The following is an 18,656-nucleotide window of genomic DNA, read 5'->3' on the forward strand; positions in this document are numbered from 1 at the left end:
CTCTGTTTGGGTAATTTGTGAATCTGCAAATCCCTCTCTGGTAGTCATTCAGTATTGACCACATATTGCAATTTAAAATTTTATTTTAAAACTACAAGAGGGGAATGGCAAAGTTATTACATATTTCTTAACATCTTCCTTGGCCATTAGTAAAGCAACTCAAACGCCTGAGCTTTTCAAGGCATAAAACGGGTGGTTTATGTACAGTATGCCTGGGACATCTAGTAGCACAGAGAAACTTGAAAGAATGGAACAACGGAATTGCACTAAAGACAATTTTACAAATTTTAGTTTATCAGTTGTTTCTTTCAAGAAAAATAATGAACTCCCTATTTGAAAACTGCAGCACTATGTACAATAGCCAGGATATGGAATCAACCTAAACGTCCATCGACAGATCAATGGGTAAAGAAGATGTAGCACATATATACAATGGAATATTAGCCATAAGAAGAAACAAAATTGAGATATTTGTAGTGAGGTGGATGGACTTAGAGTCTGTCATACAGAGTGAAGTAAGTCAGAAAGAGAACAAATACAGTATGCTAACGCATATATATGGAATCTAAAACCAAAACAAAACAGGTACTGATGAACCTAGCTGCAGGGGAGGAATAAAGAGGTAGACAGAGAATGGACTTGATGACATGGGGTGGGAGGGCAAAGCTGGGGCGAAGTGAGAGTAGCATCGACATACATACACTACCGAATGTAAAATAGTTGGCTGGTGGGAAGCAGCAGCATAGCACAGGGAGATCGGCTTAGTGGTTTGTGATGACCTAGAGGGGTGGGATAGGGAGGGTGGGAGGGAAGCTCAATAGAGAGGGGATATGGGGACATGTGTATGCATACGGCTGATTCGCTTTGTTGTGCAACAGAAACTAACAAGGTATTGTGAAGCACTGATACTCCAATAAAGAGCCATTAAAAATTTTAAAAAATTAAAAAACAAAACTCTCTCCCTAATTCTACCTGTTCTATACTGATAAGAATTTAAGCACCGGCTAACGGGGAAGATGGCGGAAGTGTAAGACGCGGAAATCACCTTCCTACCCACAGATACGTCAGAAATACATCTACACGTGGAACAACTCCTACAAAACACCTACTGAACGCTGGCAGAAGACCTCAGACCTCCCAAAAGGCCAGAAACTCCCCACGTACCTGGGTAGGGCAAAATAAAAAAGAATAAACAGAGACAAAAGAATAGGGACGGGACCTGCAACAGTGGGAGGGAGCTGTGAAGGAGGAAACGTTTCCACACACTAGAAGCCCCTTCACGGGCGGAGACGGCGGGTGGCGGAGGGGAAAGCTTCGGAGCCACGGAGGAGAGCACAGCAACAGGGGTGCGGAGGGCAAAGCAGAGAGATTCCCGCAAGGAGGATCAGTGTCGACCGGCACTCACCAGCCCGAGAGGCTTGTCTGCTCACGCGCCGGGGCGGGCGGGGCTGCGAGCTGAGGCTCGGGTTTCTGTCGGAGCGCAGGGAGAGGACTGGCGGCGCGAACAGAGCCTGAAGGCATTAGTGCACCACAGCTAGCCGGGAGGGAGGCCGGGGAAAAGTCTGGAGCTGCCGAAGAGGCAAGAGACTTTTTCTTACCTCTTTGTTTCCTGGTGCGCGAGGAGAGGGGATTCAGAGCGCTGCTTAAAGGAGCTCCAGAGACAGGTGCGAGCCGCGGCTATCAGCGCAGACACTGGAGACGGGCATGAGACGCTAAGGCTGCTGCTGCCGCCACCAAGAAGCCTGTGTGCGAGCACAGGTCACTATCCACACCTCCCTTCTGGTGAGCCTCTGCAGCCCGCCACTGCCAGGGTTCCGTGATCCAGAGACAACTTCCCCGGGAGAACGCACGGCGCGCCTCAGGATGCTGCGACGTCACGTCGGCCTCTGCTGCCGTAGGCCCGCCCCGCACTCCGTGCCCCGCCCTCCGTGCCCCGCCCTCCCCCCCCCCCCCCGCCCCCGGCCTGAGTGAGCCACAGCCCCCGCATCAGCGGCTCCTTTAACCCCGTCCTGTCTGAGAGAAGAACAGACGCCCTCCAGCGACCTACACGCAGAGACGGGGCCAAATCCAAAGCTGAGCCCCGGGAGGTGTGCAAACGAAGAAGAGAAAGGGAAATCTCTCCCAGCAGCCTCAGGAGCAACGGATTAAATCTCCACAATCAACTTGATGTACCTGCATCTGTGGAATACATGAATAGACAACGAATCATCCCAAATTGAGGAGGTGGCCTTTGAGAGCAAGATTTATTATTTTTTCCCCTTTTCCTCTTTTTGTGAGTGTGTATGTGTATGCTTCTGTGTGTGATTTTGTCTGTATAGCTTTGCTTTCACCATTTGGCCTAGGGTTCTATCCGTCCGTTTTTCTTTCGATTTTTTTTTTTTACTTAAAAAATTTTTTTTCTTAATAATTATATTTTATTTCAATAATTTTATTTTATCTTACTTTATTTTATTTTCTTTTATCCTCTTTCTTTCTTTCTCTCTTTCTAATTTTTCCCCCTTTTATTCTGAGCCGTGTGGATGAAAGGCTCTTGGTGCTGCACCCAGGAGTCAGTGCTGTGCCTCTGAGGTGGGAGAGCCAACTTCAGGACACTGGTCCACAGGAGACCTCCCAGCTCCATGTAACATCAAATGGTGAAAATCTCCCAGAGATCTCCATCTCAACACCAACACCCAGCCTCACTCAATGACCAGCAAGCTACAGTGCTGGACACCCTATGCCAAACAACTAGCAAAACACGAACACAACCCCACCCATTAGCAGAGAGGCTGCCTAAAATCATAATAAGTCCACAGACACCCCAAAACACACCACCAGATGTGGACCTGCCCACCAGAAGGACAAGAACCAGCCTCATCCACCAGAACACACTTCCCCTCCACCAGGAAGCCTACACAACCCACTGAACCAACTTTAGCCACTGGGGACAGACACCAAAAACAATGGAAACTACGAACCTGCAGCCTGCAGAAAGGAGACCTCAAACAGAGTAAGATAAGCAAAATGAGAAGACAGAAAAACACACAGCAGATGAAGGAGCAAGATAAAAACCCACCAGACCTAACAAATGAAGAGGAAATAGGAAGTCTACCTGAAAAAGAATTCAGAATAATGATAGTAAAGATGATCCAAAATCTTGGAAATAGAATAGAGAAAATGCAAGAAACATTTAACAAGGACCTAGAAGAACTAAAGATGAAACAAGCAATGATGAACAACACAATAAATGAAATTAAAAATACTCTAGAAGGGATCAATAGCAGAATAACTGAGGCAGAAGAATGGATAAGTGACCTGGAAGATAAAATAGTGGAAATAACTACTGCAGAGCAGAATAAAGAAAAAAGAATGAAAAGAACTGAGGACAGTCTCAGAGACCTCTGGGACAACATTAAACTCACCAACATTCGAATTATAGGGGTTCCAGAAGAAGAAGAGAAAAAGAAAGGGACTGAGAAAATATTTCAAGAGATTATAGTTGAAAACTTCCCTAATATGGGAAAGGAAATAGTTAATCAAGTTCAGGAAGCACAGAGAGTCCCATACAGGATAAATCCAAGGAGAAACACAAAAAGACACATATTAATCAAACTGTCAAAAATTAAATACAACGAAAACATATTAAAAGCAGCAAGGGAAAACCAACAAATAACACACAAGGGAATCCCCATAAGGTTAACAGCTGATCTTTCAGCAGAACCTCTGAAAGCCAGAAGGGACTGGCAGGACATATTTAAAGTGATGAAGGAGAAAAACCTACAACCAAGATTACTCTACCCAGCAAGGACCTCATTCAGATTTGATGGAGAAATCAAAACCTTTACAGACAAGCAAAAGCTGAGAGAGTTCAGCACCACCAAACCAGCTTTACAACAAATGCTAAAGGATCTTCTCTAGGCAAGAAACACAAGAGAAGGAAAAGACCTACAATAATAAACCCAAAACAATTAAAAAAATGGGAATAGGAACATATATATCGATAATTACCTTAAATGTAAATGGATTAAATGCTCCCACCAAAAGACACAGACAGGCTGAATGGATACAAAAACAAGATCCATATATATGCTGTCTACAAGAGACCCACTTCAGACCTAGACACACATACAGACTGAAAGTGAGGGGATGGAAAAAGATATTCCATGAAAATGGAAACCAAAAGAAAGCTGGAGTAGCAATTCTTATATCAGACAAAATAGACTTTAAAATAAAGACTATTAAAGAGACAAAGAAGGACACTACATAATGATCAAAGGATCCATCCAAGAAGCAGATATAACAATTGTAAATATTTATGCACCCAACATAGGAGCACCTCAATAAGGCAAATACTAACAGCCATAAAAGGGGAAATCGACACTAACACATTAAGTAGGGGACTTTAACACCCCACTTTCACCAATGGACAGATCATCCAAAATGAAGATAAATAAGGAAACACAAGCTTTAAATGATACATTAAACAAGATGGACTTAATTGATATTTATAGGACATTCCATCCAAAAACAACAGAATACACATTTTTCTCAAGTGGTCATGGAACATTCTCCAGGATAGATCATATCTTGGGTCACAAATCAAGCCTTGGTAAATTTAAGAAAATTGAAATTGTACGAAGTATCTTTTCTGACCACAATGCTGTGAGACTAGATATCAATTACAGGAAAAGATCTGTAAAAAATACAAACAAATGGAGGCTAAACAATACACCACTTAATAACGAAGTGATCACTGAAGAAATCAAAGAGGAAATCAAAAAATACCTAGAAACAAATGAGAATGGAGACATGACAACCCAAAACCTATGGGATGCAGCAAAAGCAGTTCTAAGAGGGAAGTTTATTGCAATACAATCCTACCTAAAGAAACAGGAAACATCTCAAATAAACAACCTAACCTTGCACCTGAAGCAATTAGAGAAAGAAGAATAAAAAAACCCCAAAATTAGCAGAAGGAAAGAAATCATAAAGATCAGATCAGAAATAAATGAAAAAGAAATGAAGGAAATGATAGCAAAGATCAATAAAACTAAAAGCTGGTTCTTTGAGAAGATAAACAAAATTGATAAACCATTAGCCAGACTCATCAAGAAAAAAAGGGAGAAGACTCAAATCAATAGAATTAGAAATACAAAAGGAGAAGTAACAACTGACACTGCAGAAATACAAAAGATCATGAGAGATTACTACAAGCAACTCTATGCCAATAAAATGGACAACCTGGAAGAAATGGACAAATTCTTAGAAATGCACAACCTGCCAAGACTGAATCAGGAAGAAATAGAAATTATGAACAGACCAATCAAAAGCACTGAAATTGAAACTGTGATTAAAAATCTTCCAACAAACAAAAGCCCAGGACCAGATGGCTTCACAGGTGAATTCTATCAAACATTTAGGGAAAAGCTAACACCTATCCTTCTCAAACTCTTCCAAAATATAGCAGAGAGAGGAACACTCCCAAACTTATTCTACGAGTCCTCCATCACCCTGATACTAAAACTAGACAAGGATGTCACAAAGAAAGAAAACTACAGGCCAATATCACTGATGAACATAGATGCAAAAATCCTCAACAAAATACTAGCAAACAGAATCCAACAGCACATTAAGAGGATCATACACCATGATCAAGTGGGGTTTATTCCAGGAATGCAAGGATTCTTCAATATACGCAAGTCAATCAATGTGATACACCATATTAACAAATTGAAGGAGAAAAACCATATGGTCATCTCAATAGATGTAGAGAAAGCTTTCGACACAATTCAACACCCATTTATGATAAAAACCCTGCAGAAAGTAGGCATAGAGGGAACTTTCCTCAACATAATAAAGGCCATATGTGACACACCCACAGCCAACATCGTCCTCAATGGTGAAAAACTGAAACCATTTCCTCTAAAATCAGGAACAACACAAGGTTGCCCACTCTCACCACTCTTATTCAACATAGTTTTGGAAGTTTTAGCCACAGCAATCAGAGAAGAAAAGGAAGTAAAAGGAATCCAAATTGGAAAAGAAGAAGTAAAGCTGTCACTGTTTGCAGATGACATGATACTATACATAGAGAATCCTAAAGTTGCTACCAGAAAACTACTAGAGCTAATCAATGCATTTGGTAAAGTAGCAGGATACAAAATTAATGCACAGAAATCTCTGGCATTCCTATACACTAATAATGAAAAATCTGAAAGTGAAATCAAGAAAACACTCCCATTTACCATTGCAACAAAAAGAATAAAATATCTAGGAATAAACCTACCTAAGGAGACAAAAGACCTGTATGCAGAAAATTATAAGACACTGATGAAAGAAATTAAAGATGATACAAAAAGAAGGAGAGATATACCATGATCTTGGATTGGAAGAATCAACATTGTGAAAATGACTCTACTACCCAAAGCAATCTACAGATTCAATGCAATCCCTATCAAACTACCAATGGCATTTTTCACAGAACTAGAACAAATAGTTTCACATTTTGTATGGAAACACAAAAGACCCCGAATAGCCAAAGCAATCTTGAGAACGAAAAACAGAGCTGGAGGAATCAGGCGCCCTGACTTCAGACTATACTACAAAGCTACAGTAATCAAGACAGTATGGTACTGGCACAAAAACAGATATATAGATCAATGGAACAGGATAGAAAGCCCACAGATAAACCCACGCATATATGGTCACCTTATCTTTGAAAAAGGAGGCAGGAATATACAGTGCAGAAAGAACAGTCTCTTCAATAAGTGGTGCTGGGAAAACTGGACAGGTACATGTAAAAGTATGAGATTAGATCACTCCCTAAGACCATACACAAAAATAAGCTCAAAATGGATTTAAGACCTAAATGTAAGGCCAGCAACTATCAAACTCTTAGAGGAAAACATAGGCAGGACACTCTATGACATAAATCACAGCAAGATCCTTTTTGACCCACCTCCTAGAGAATTGGAAATAAAAACAAAAATAATCAAATGGGACCTAATGAAACTTAAAAGCTTTTGCACAGCAAAGGAAACCATAAACAAGACCAAAAGACTACCCTCCGAATGGGAGAAAATATTTGCAAAGGAAGCAACTGACAAAGGATTAATTTCCAAAATTTACAAGCAGCTCATGCAGCTCAGTAACAAAAAAACAAACAACCCAATCCAAAAATGGGCAGAAGACCTAAATAGACATTTCTCCAAAGAAGATATACAGAGTGCCAAAAAATACATGAAAGAATGCTCAACATCATTAATCATTAGAGAAATGCAAATCAAAACTACAATGAGATATCATCTCACACCGGTCAGAATGGCCATCATGAAAAAATCTAGAAACAATAAATGCTAGAGAGGGTGTGGAGAAAAGGGAACACTCTTGCAGTGCTGGTGGGAATGTGAATTGGTTCAGCCACTATGGAGAACAGTATGGAGGTTCCTCAAAAAACTACAAATAGAACTACCATATGACCCAGCAATCCCACTACTGGGCATATACCCTGAGGAAACCATAATTCAAAAAGAGTTATGTACCACAATGTTCATTGCAGCTCTATTTACAATAGCCAGGAGATGGAAACAACCTCAGTGTCCATCATCTGATGAATGGATAAAGAAGCTGTGGCACATATATACAATGGAATACTACTCAGCCATAAAAAGAGAGGAAATTGAGTTATTTGTAGTGAGGTGGATGGACCTAGAGTCTGTCATACAGAGTGAAGTAAGTCAGAAAGAGAAAGACAAATACCGTATGCTAACACATATATATGGAATCTAAGAAAAAAAAATGTCATGAACAGTCTAGGGGTAAGATAGGAATAAAGACACAGACCTACTAAAGAATGGACTTGAGGATATGGGGAGGGGGAAGTGTAAGCTGTGACAAAGTGAAAGAGTGGCATGGACATATATACAATACCAAACGTAAAATAGCTAGTGGGAAGCAGCCTCATAGCACAGGGAGATCAACTCCCTGAGGGGTGGGATAGGGAGGGTGGGAGGGAGGGAGACGCAAGAGGGAGGAGATATGGGAACATATGTATAACTGATTCACTTTGTTATAAAGCAGAAACTAACACACCATTGTAAAGCAATTATACTCCAGTAAAGATGTAAAAAAAAAAAATGTAAGCACCAATGAGCAGTTACATTTTTCTACTTAAATGATTACCAAAAATGTGAAATTAAAGTTTTCCCATGTTTCCTTTTTTTAAAAATTTAATTTATTTTTGGCTGCATTGGGTCTTTGTTGTTGCGTGTGGCCTTTCTCTAGTTGCTGTGAGCAGGGGCTACTCTTTGTTGTGGTGTGCGGGCTTCTCATTACAGTGGCTTCTCTTGTTGCAGAGCACAGGCTCTAGGCGCGTGGGCTTCAGTAGTTGCAGCACGTGGGCTCAACAGTTGTGGCTCGCTGGCTCTAGAGCGCAGGCTCAGTAGTTGTGGCGCATGGGCTTAGTTGCTCCACGGCATGTGGGACCTTCCCAGACTAGGGCTCAAACCCTTGTCCCCTGCACTGGCAGGCAGATTCTTAACCACTGTGGCACCAGGGAAGCCCCCGTGTTTCCTTTTGATGTTTCTTTTTGGAACCTTGTTCACCCTATTAATTTCTGCATGAAAATACACTTTATTGACTACTGGCATGGCACAGTATAGGTACCTGAGAAGTGTTCAAAGAATGAATGGATAAAAGAGTGAATAAATGAGTAAAGGGATGAGCATATATTTCAACTCAGCCACAAGTGATAAACAATCTCGGATTCTAATAGCCTCAGTTATAATCGATGAAAAGTTTCTGAACTTTGAATTATTTTCTTAAAATTGCAGTTCCTCCATGGGTTTGACCATCCTTTGTGGCAATATTCTTGAGATATGAGTGGAAGGGTTATATTCCCTTTCCAGACCTGGCTCCCAGGAACTCCCCACACTATCCTCCATGCTCTTTCTCTTCCCTTCTGCAGCTGGACTGTCAATGCACAAATGGACATTGAAGGTCAAGCACTGAAGATGGTGGAACCTCAGTCAGCCATGGTTTCTGAATGACTGTGTGATGCAGTGCCCCTGCTGCAATTTTGGACTATGTAAGTAAAAAATAAACAGGTATTATGTTAAGGCACTGATATTTCAGGGGGTTTTGTTTTGTTTTGTTTTTTGTCATTATCGTTATAGCACCCATTTTTTCTTTAACATATTCCCCCTGTCCACAGCAAGCTCCCTCCCACCAAAGGGTTTTGCTCCTCCTGTTCTGATATGTGTTAATTCCCACATATCCTTTAGATCTCAGTGCAAATGTCACTTCTTAGGGGAAACTTTTCTTCCTCCCTTGCCTGGATCACATCTCTTCTGCATTCTCCTTAGTATCATATGACTCTCCCTTTTGGCACTTGTCCAGGGAATCTTCAGTGTCACAGTGTCTCAGTCCCCAAGGTCATCGATAAGGCACAGACTTCAAAGTGGCCTCAGGAGCTGCGGGCATCCAGCAGGAGGCCAGGGCAGAAGTGCAGGTGAGTACTTAGGACACACATCTTAGGACACCCAGAGATAACTGAGGGAGGTGATTGCCAGTACAATGCAGGTGGGGATAAATTCAAATGTTCATACAAATAAAGCTTCATTTATGTCAGCAGCTTTCTTACCCCTTGGAAAGTTCATGTTACAAATGTTTGCTGAATGGAAGACTTATTGTCAGCATAGCCATCCATGAAGGAACAGAGAAAAGTTTTACTAAAAGTCTTAAGGTCCACATTCACTTGTGTATCCAAGCAGCTCAGAGTCATCACACTTTAATTTTAATAGTGTGCTTGCTTTATGCTACTGGATCTTCAAAAAGTTCTTATTGATCACCTGTGCAGGAAAAAGAGGCATTGATATAAATGGGAATATTAACTGCCATTCAAGAATCCAAAGCAACTAAAAACAGTTAGTTTAGTTTAGTTTATATTCGATTAGTTTAGTTTTATTATGATTTATTTCTCAAAGTTAACAGTTATTTGCCATCTATAAGACAACTTCCCTCACTTGGATTCCAACGGAGAACAGCCAGGTTGCAATGCCTCATTAAGAATAATGTGGCGCTTCCCTGGTGGCGCAGTGGTTGAGAGTCCGCCTGCCGATGCAGGGGACACGGGTTTGTGCCCCAGTCCGGGAAGATCCCACATGCCGCGGAGCAGCTGGGCCCGAGAGCCATGGCCGCTGAGCCTGTGCGTCCGGAGCCTGTGCTCCGCAACAGGAGAGGTCACAACAGTGAGAGGCCCGCGTACCGCAAAAAAAAAAAAAAAAAACCAACAAAAAAACAAGAATAATGTGACTTTTTCCTGCTCAGGTAGACTCTCATCCTCCAGCATGCTGAACCCTCTGGACTCTGGAGATGCTGTTTCTGAAAGGCAGGAACTGCATCATCACACCTGCCGGGTGGTTCTCACTTTAGTAGGGAGTAAGCATCACTCTTGTAAGGAAACAAAGTCAGAGACCAGCTACCTGAGCATTCCCAAGCCTTCCAGCTTCCCTTTATGCTTCCTATACTTTGTTTCCATGATCTCTTAATCTTGCTGTCACCTTCACCTTGGAGGCATGGATTTCCCAAAGAATTTCAATATATTTAATGATTAAAGTAATAGAAATACAATAGAGTATTAAAAATTCTCAATCAAGGAAACAATAGTTATCACAATACGCATGCTATTCTAGCTTATTCTCACTGTACCATTTCAATATTTCTTCCCTGGCATGGAGAGCACTGAATATTTCATTTTATTTTATTTTATAAGATTATATTTCATTCATTCTCACTCTTTTGAAGGTTTCTCTATGTTCTTGTATTAATATTCTGAGACTCCATATCTTGTGCCTTCTGACTGTGTTTTCTTTTATTTTTTTGGCTGTACCATGTAACATGTGGAATCTTAGTCTCTGGACCAGGGATTGAGCCTGAACCCCTTGCACTGGAAGCACAGAGTCTTAACCACTGGACCACCAGGGAAGTCCCGAATATTTCATTTTAATAGAACACATGTTTTCTATTCATAACCCTCATGTAAATTTTTTTCCCTCTTAATTAAAGCATTCCATGTAATCTCAGTTTTAGTTTATTTTCCATAATAAGTATTTATCCTGTTGCCTTTTCAATAGAGTAGAACTATGCCTTAGTTATCCAGCCCAATAGGACATAACCCTTTTAACTCAAAGCTATGCTTTCCTAGAAAAACCAGGAATTTCCAACATTCATTTTACACCATGCAGATGCCTGACCTTAGAAAGTCTTTCTCAATTTTGAAGATACTTTCTGTGTTATCTCTGTGCAGGACTGACCTCATGGGCATGCATCAGGGCCCGGGCTTAGAAGATTCCTACACTTGGTTTAATGTTCTGCTCTTGCCATCATGAAATTCTTAATAATATTTGAACAAGGGGATTGTATTTTCATTTTACACTGATCCCTATCTCTATGCAAATACTTAATACAAAGCAAAGATACAGGCCCAAATTTCACACAATGCTCATTATTCAGAGAAAACAGGTATAGTCTTATCCCTATTCAATTTAACATTGAGGTAGAAAATAGATAAAGGACACAAATCTTACATGTATATATTGATGCATTTTTATATGCACATACACACACACACTTGTAACTTCCACCCATTTCAAGATAATGAACATTTTCAACCCGTCATATGACTACATCATACTTCTTCCTACAGTGTCTCCCCATATCAAGGGTAACCACTATTCTGACATATCACCAAAGATTAGTTTTGCTTGTTTTTGAACTTCATATTAACGGAATCTTACATAATTAATGTTACATAATTAACATTATGTAACATTATGTAAGATTCATTATGTAAGATTAATTCATATTAATCTTACATAATTAATGGAATCGTCTGTTGTTCTTGTTTGTGCTTTGTTTTTATCAATCTTACAACACTTTGAGATTAAAAAATCTCTCCACACTTACAGATATTTTTCTATATTGCAATTTAGAGAATTTACAACCAGACCAAAGTCTCAAGGTTAGTAAATGGCATCGAATCTAGTTATGATACTAGTTTAATTTCTATTGACATGTAACCTATCTGCATTTATTGAACTTATATATTAGAGTGTAGTCATAGAACAAAAGTCATAGAAAGGTCCAGTAGACCACCAATCCAAATGCCTGGTGCATAGTAAATGCTTAATAACTAGTCCATAAATATATATTGAACTGTGAGTATCTGCCAGTTAGAAACAAAAACTGTATAAGCAATCTATATTTTTATGAACATTTTTGTTAAAGTTACTTATTATTTCTAGTTCTAAGAATAACTTTGGATTCAATCAGAACCATCATCCCAGGAGCACAAATATACTTGGGTCTCACTAGTAAGTAAAGAAAACCTCACCACAAATATGCCTCAAATATTAGAGTAAGGAATCACAACTTCAACAATTTTATTTAAAAAGTCAAGATACTCTTGCAAAAGAAGTATTTAATATTTTAAAAGAAGTACTGAAAGTACTTTAAAAGTATTTAATAATTTTAAAGAAGTATTAAAAATATGTGGAACTCTACAGAGACCTTTCTCTCCGATATATAGTACTATTTTTTTTTTTTCAGAAAATCCAGGTAAGGATATTAAGACCAAATTACTGCATAAAGCAGACATTTGGCATTCCAAGAGTAAAATTTTCCAATCATGTTGTTCTTACTTCTTAAAATAATGCCAGCTTGGCATGTTTCCTCAACTCTCCCCCAAAGTCCTCCTTCATGTGCTTAGCATTGTCAGAAGGAATTCACCACTGAGAGTTTTAACCTGAAGAACCACTGCTATCATCAATGCTCCCTTCTGTTCACAACTGATAAGAACACAGAGACACAGCTTAATCAGAAAAATGTTCAACATTGCTAATTATTAGAGAAATGCAAATCAAAACTACAATGATGTATCAGCTCACTATAGTCAGAATGGCCATCAACAAAAAGTCTACAAATAATAAATTCTGGAGAGGGTCTGGAGGAAAAGGAGCCCTTCTACACTGTTGGTGGGAATGTAAATTGGTGCAGCCACTATGGAGAATAGTATGGAGGTTCCTTAAAACAATAAAAATAGAGTTACCATATGATCCTGCAATCCCATTCTTGGGCATATATCCAGAGAAAACTGTAATTCAAAAATATACATGCATTCCAATGTTCATTGCAGCACTATTTACAATAGCCAAGACATGGAAGCAACTTAAATGCCCATTGACAGATGAATGGATAAAGAAGATGTGATACATGTATACAATGGAATATTACTCAGCCATAAAATAATAAAATAATGCCATTTGCAGCAACATGGGGAGACCTAGAGATTATCACACTGAGTGAGGTAAGTTAAACAAAGAAAGACAAATATCATATGATATCACTTATATGTGGAATCTGAAAAAAAAAAGATACAAGTGAATTTATTTACAAAACAGAAATAGACCCGCAGACAAAGAAAATAAACTTATGGTTACCAAAGGGGAAGGGGCAAGGAGGGATAAATTAGGAGGATGGGATTAACATATACACACTACTATACATAAAATAGGTTGCCAACAAGGACCAACTGTATAGCACGGGGAATTATACTCAATGTTTTGTAATAACTTATAAAGGAAAAGAATCTGAAAAAAATATATATATATATAAACTGAATCACTGTTTTGTACACTTGAAACTAACAGGATTTTTTTTTTTTTTTTTTTTTTTTTTTGCGGTACGCAGACCTCTCACTGTTGTGGCCTCTCCCGTTGTGGAGCACAGGCTCTGGACGCGCAGGCTCAGCGGCCATGGCTCACAGGCCCAGCCGCTCCGCGGCATGTGGGATCTTCCCGGACTGGGGCACGAACCCGTGTCCCCTGCATCGGCAGGCGGACTCTCAACCACTGCACCACCAGGGAAGCACCTAACAGGATATTTTAAATCAACTCTACTTCAATTAAAAAAAAAAAAAAAGAAGGATATAGGCAAGTAGAATTTCAGAATATTTGGGGCTGTATGAATGTTTATTTATTCAGGGTGACCGTATCGAGGGCTTTCTCACTGTGCCAGACATGATGTTTAGCACTTTATAAACATTTTTTAAAAATTAATCTTCATAACGCATCTATGAGATAGGTAGCATATTGTGCCCACTTTACAAAGGAGGAAACTGAGTTAAAGAGTGGATAAGTGACTTGTCCAAGGTCACCAGTGAGAGAGGGGCTGATATACAATAGGTCAGATCTTTCTCATTCCAAATATGGGCTTTTCCCCATATTCTTCTCCCTATAAACTTATATGTAACATCATTTTACTATAAAATGTATTTTGAGGATTTACTTGAGATTGCAGATGTCGATGTAACAGTTTCCAATGTGAGCTTTGTGCAGACCTCTGTTCTAGCAATATCTGTTATTGCCCAAATGCTTTTACACTGAGGCACTAATGTAGTGTAAAGCTAACTCAAATCTTTTAATTATTGCAGTACAGAGGTTGACATGCTTTGAAAACATTCAAGTTAAAAGGACAAGTGAAGGATAATGAATGAGAAAGATACGAAAATAAGGACTGGAAACATGATTAAATGTCAGGGAAGAATTCAGACTTCTGAATTCTACAGGACTCCTAAGTGCTCCCAAGTTTTCATTCGTTACACAGTTGCCCACTACCATGAATTGTGAGCATCTACTGCCCATTTATCACAGTCTCTTTAAAAAGAGGAAAATGTTTTTTACTTGCATTCAGAAATTAGGCAAATTAGTTTTCTCAGAACAGAAATATCTACTCTGTTTGACATTCAGCAGACATCACCTTCCAATTAATCTTGACCTTTCTGAGGTCAATAGTTCCCACTTCATCCTAGGTTTTTTCTATGTTGTAAGATCTACTTCCTCATTACCCTTCATACCTATAAAATAACTACCTTTATAAAACGCGTACTGTGTGTGTGAAGTATCTTAGGGCATGCTACTCACATTTTTACCCTCCACTACAATTCTATAAGGTAGGTTAAAATTTAAGCTTCATTTTAGAGACATGATTTAGAGAAGTTCAGTAGGTTGTACAAGTTCTCAGATCTAAGAAGTGTCAGGTCAGGGCCCAGTGCTCAGATCTGTCCCGTTCAAACCCTGCTCTTCCCACTTGTTTACATTGCTTCTTCTATCATATTCCTTCATGCTCCCAGGACTTTAGTAGATTCCTAGGCATTTACTTATAAATCCCATAGTGGGCCAGGTAGGCACCCTATTTGCTACTTCACTAAATAGAAAACAAAGGGGCAAAATTTTAAAAAGCTTCTGGGCCCACTCCTCACACTTACGGATCATGACAAGAATGTACATGGAAGCTCTTGGCGGATGGCCTGTTCTGTATTCTTACTCCTAGTTCAGTTCTGCACAATATGGAGCCTTGCGCAACTGCCTAAGGATGGACATTCCAGGCTGTATGTCCAAGCTCACTCCATACCCTTCACAAATAACACTTGGCTATTCTTCCAGGCTAGAATTACACATCCTTTTGTGCAGTCCACCATTCAGAAATTGGACTCCAGAAAGTGGCTCATGCAGGCCCTGAAAGTTGGCTCGGGCCACTTGGGTACTCAGAATGCGGAATAAAAGGCAGAGAGTGGGCTACAAGTGATCAGGTCTCCTTAGCCTCGTGGGGAGGGCATGGCTGGAACAGACCCATAATAAACCCTTCAAAATAATAGTACCCATGAGTCTTCAGAAAATGTTTTTTAACTGGATGACTGGCAGGAAAGAGGTGCATTGCAATAAATGGGATCACCCCAGGAATCCAAGAAAAGAGCTATAATCATCTTTTTTCTTTTTCTCCTTGGAGTTGCTAATTATTCACCATCTACAAGACAACTTCAGCTTACTCTATTTTGACTCCAACTGACAACAGCCAAATTGCAATGCCACATTAAGGGTGTTGCGATTTCTTTCTGCCTGGGTAGACACACCTCTCCAGCTTGCTGGGCCTGTGTGCTAGCCCTAGAGCTCCTGCCTCCAAGAGGCAGACAACTGCCCTGTTCTCACCCCTGCTGACTCTCACTCTGTGGGGAGAAGGCACTACTTCCGCAGGGAAGCACGGTAAGTAATCATGCATCCTTCTAAGAACCTTAGGTCAGATATGATATCCATGAGTCAACCTCATATATTTCTTCTGATCTTAAAGAATTTTTATGTATTTTAATAATACCAGTGAGATGAAGATAGCAGGAGATGAGGAGTGGTGTACTGATTTGAATTTTCTAGTTAGATAGATCTCAATTTTCTCTTTTTGGTAAGAAAAATTATTCCAAGTTCAATTCCCTGCAGGGGCTGGTTCTCTTTTTCCTGTTTTTCACCCCAAATGCCCCCTAGGTCGAGGGCAATATTATTTTTCTCATGAATTAAGTCAGGGAGTAACTTGCTTCGTGCTCGTCCTTGGGTTAGTTTCCTTTGCAGAGCTCAGTTATTCTAATTCTCAGAACTGTCCAGTTGGTATTTGATGAAGGGAGTTGGCAGGAAATCCTTTTGACTATCACCATTCACTTGGGATATACCTTTACCTTACCTTTCTTCCATTCTTCCCATTTTTTGCAAGAGATCTCCATTTTTATGTACATTTTCCTAGTTTGGTCCATTGCAAGGAAAAAAGAACTGAACTGAACCTGAAGACCTGGGTTCTCGCTCAGCTTTACTATTCCCCTAATGCAGGATGTCCTTGGGCCTCTTTGAGACTTTGTTTCTCTCTCTGAAACATGACAACATAATGCTTATTCTTCTTACAATATAGATTTAAGGATCAAAAAGCTATATCTTTTTGTAGGTTAAAGGAGCATTGTTGGGAATTCCCTGGCAGTCCAGTGGTCAGTACTTGGAGCTCTCACTGCCATGACCCAGATTCAACCCCTGGTCAGGGAACTAAGATCCCACAGGCCCTGTGGCACAGCCAAAAAAACAAAAAAAACAAAAAAAAACAAAAAGGAGCTTTGTAAATTGTAAAGTGCTTGCAGAATTGTGCTGTGGAAATAACGTGGGATTAAGTCAGGTAACCCGGCCTTAAAACCAGGCTCTGCTGCTGATTGGTTTTGGATTCCCAGTATGTAAAATGACTAGACAAGTCTGACTTTCTTTAGAGGTCTAGTAATCCATTAAATTAAAATGTCAAATATTTAAAATCAGTCTAAATTCAACCCTGAGTCAGGAAATGAAAACTGATCTCTTTAGATTTTAAGATTTTAAATGTAATAAGTTATATGTAAACAGAGGAAAGACTGAAAGTAGGAGATGTTTTACTTAAAATAAGCGACATCCTCAGGAAGGGAAACATAATATGGGACCCCCTAAGCATTTAATTCGTTTGCTCAATAAATATTTACTGAGCATCTACTAGGGGCATAGGGATACTCCATATGGAATTGGGAGCTACAAAGAGGAGTAAATTGGTGACCCTTTATCCTTTGTCTCAGAGGACTTACCATTCAGTAATGGACACAGGCTCAAGAACAACTACAACTGGGAGTTTTTAGTAGTGTTATCTATTTTAAGAGTGTTCTATGTAATGTCAGATCTATTCTTAAAAGTTCCACTTGAATGTAAGAGAAAAAGGAATATATTTAATCCAAGAAAGACTTACTTATGGATTGTTGGAAGTTTCAATAAGAAGCTGGTTAAGAATGCAAGAGAGAATATCACTGTGTTGGGTGACTACTCGATCGAACTTCATTGTTTCACAATTTTCTGAGTCTAGTTCCATGTATATCTCGTATGTCTTAGTGGGTGTCCATGTGATTCTTTTCCGAGGACATGTTCTAAGTTTAGACATGAATGGCTCTGTGCTACATGCATATAGAGTATTTTATAGGTGTCTTTATATCTTTTGGCTCTTTTTACAAACATTAATACAGAAAGTCCCAAGATGGATCCAAAGAACATGATAGAGCATTTGCTTCAGGGAGCTTCTGGTCTAGTTGGTGAAGTAAATACCAAGATATTAATTCTTTGCATGCATGGTCCCATTTAACTTTCACAACTAAGTAAGCCAGGCCCCGTGTTTAGACCCATTTCCCAGATAAGGAACCCGAGGCTTAAAAAGCTAAGTAACTTCTGTTAGGTGTGTAGCAAGTAAGTGGTACCACTGGGACTCAGGACTATATATAACAAATACTTATATAACACTTACCATGTGTTTCACAAATAGTAACTCCTTTGTTTAATCTTCCTAACTACTGTATGAGTAGATACTAGTATCATTCCCCTTTATGAAGGAAAGAGACAGAGACTCAGTGACTTGCCTGAAGGCACACAGTTAGTAAACAGTACATAGCTGATGTTTGAAGCCAGGCAGTCTGGTTCCCAAACTTTGCTGGTAACCAGTCCATGAGCTTCTTCTAAAATCCAGCTAGATCTGACGTCAGAGCCCTTATAGGTACCACTGTACCGAATGGCCTCTTCCTCGGTGTGCTCTCTTCTGAAGACAAACAACTGTGATACAACTTCAGTGACACGAAGAGAGCTAATTCAACAGTCTGTATACAGATTTTGCACCTCTGTGCTCACCCAGCCTCCTTAAAGCACCAACACACCAGTCCTTCCACTGTTGACCTACACTTTGCCGTTCCTGTGTCTTTAATTAAATATTAACATTCATTTGCCCTTTTCCATTGTGTTAAAGATAATCTTTGC

At 39.7% G+C, this 18,656-nt stretch overlaps 1 protein-coding gene across 6 annotated transcripts in view; it reads right to left on the bottom strand.

Annotated features, from left to right (window-relative positions):
* KCNIP4 (potassium voltage-gated channel interacting protein 4) overlaps positions 1 to 18,656 on the bottom strand; it is a 628,148-nt gene that overhangs the window by 427,093 nt on the left and 182,399 nt on the right. Inside the window, exon 1 of one of the 6 annotated variants that reach the window (XM_079921087.1) lies at positions 1,599 to 1,919. The exons of the other annotated variants lie outside the window; for them this stretch is intronic. The gene's annotated coding sequence lies outside the window, so the exon portion shown is untranslated. Of the gene's footprint in view, positions 1 to 1,598; positions 1,920 to 18,656 lie in introns of those variants that run through there. 6 annotated transcript variants of the gene reach the window in all.

Source organism: Stenella coeruleoalba, assembly GCF_951394435.1.
Source record: "Stenella coeruleoalba genome assembly, chromosome: 4".
In the NCBI taxonomy this organism is placed as follows: domain Eukaryota; kingdom Metazoa; phylum Chordata; class Mammalia; order Artiodactyla; family Delphinidae; genus Stenella; species Stenella coeruleoalba.